Source organism: Pinus tabuliformis, chromosome 1_1, assembly GCF_031772625.1.
Source record: "Pinus tabuliformis cultivar Carrire ecotype Pingquan chromosome 1_1, CPIR1, whole genome shotgun sequence".
Classification (NCBI taxonomy): Eukaryota; Viridiplantae; Streptophyta; class Pinopsida; order Pinales; family Pinaceae; genus Pinus; species Pinus tabuliformis.
In genome coordinates this window covers 455,675,481-455,676,974 of record NC_142297.1, presented here as the reverse complement: position 1 = coordinate 455,676,974, position 1,494 = coordinate 455,675,481, and positions in this window count along the sequence as shown.

Genomic DNA, 1,494 nt, shown 5'->3' with positions numbered 1-1,494 from the left:
GAAATGCCAAAAATGTGTGCTTATCTTCTTGGTGGACCTCAGATTCTATGTGTCTACTGCTAGTAGTCAACAATCTTCGAAAAACTGCATTTTTACAATCTAAACAGAAAACAATATATACATCTGAATATATACAAGGGAACCTCAGGCTGCACTTATGGGTGATATTCAAAATAGTGCTTCAGCATCCTGCCATTCACAGGACCTTCATCCAAATCAGTTTCATTTAGACTTTTAAGGAAGTAAGTGTTGTTTCCTTGTACTGCTTGGACAACAAATGGTCCTCTCCAGAGGGAATCAAATTTTCCATGTTTTCCCTTCTCCTCTCTTCTTGCATCCCACTTGAGGACTTTGTCTCCCACACTGAAATCTTCTGCCTTAGTTCTTTTATCAAAGGCCTTCTTTAATTTCTCTTGTAGAACTTGAACTCTGCTGAAAACTTGGTCTCTGGTTTGCTGCGAACAAATTATTTGATTGATCCTTCTTTGCATGTCATTTGGTTCAGCTTGGTTTTCTTGAAGAAGCTTCATAACAGGCACTCCTATTGATGAAGGAAATTTGGCCTCTAGTCCATAAACCAACTCATATGGGCTGGTCCCAATTGATCTTTTGGTTGTTAGTCTATCTGCCCATAAGGCATTGACTAGTTTCTTATGCCAATTCTTCTTATTTTCTTCCAACACCTTTTTTATGATGTTCACTAGGCTCTTGTTTGATGATTCAGCTAGGCCATTTCCTTGGGGATAGTATGCAGTGGAATGACCCAAAGTAATGTGAAATTTGTGGCAGAAATTCACCATTTTCTTGGATCTGAAAGCAGCAGCATTGTCTGTTATTATCTTATCAGGACAGCCAAATCTGGCCAGTATGTTGTTCTCCAAGAACTGAATGATTATGGAATCATTTGCTTGTCTACATGGGGCAGCTTCAATCCACTTAGTGAAGTAGTCTGTGGCTGTTAAGATCCATCTATGTTGGCCTGAAGATGAGGGATGAATTTCCCCAATGAAGTCCAAGCCCCATTGTTGAAAAGGTCTTTCTGTTGCAATAGGCCTTAAAGGAAGTGGCAGCAGTTGTCTCTTTCCCTCAAACACTTGGCATTTATGACATGAGGTTGTGAATTTCTTGACATCAGAGAACATGGTGGGCCAGTAGTAACCAGCCCTCAGTATTTTGTCCACAGTGGACTTCCAGTATAAGTGTCCACCACAGTCACCTGCATGAAAGTCTTGCATGATATTGTTAGTTTCATTTTCAATTAAGCAGTGCAGCAATATCCCTTCATGGTTTTTCCAAAGCAAATTGCCATCCATGACACAAAATCTTGATGTTTTCATTTTTAAGAACCTACACTTAGTTTTGGACAGTCCTGGGGGAGCACACAGGTTTTGTAACACATAACAGATATCAGAATACCAGGGGATTGTTCAAAGGCTTCATTGATCTTTGGAGTCGCCAGCTCTGTTTCACTGTCCAGCTGATTGATGTCTAGGA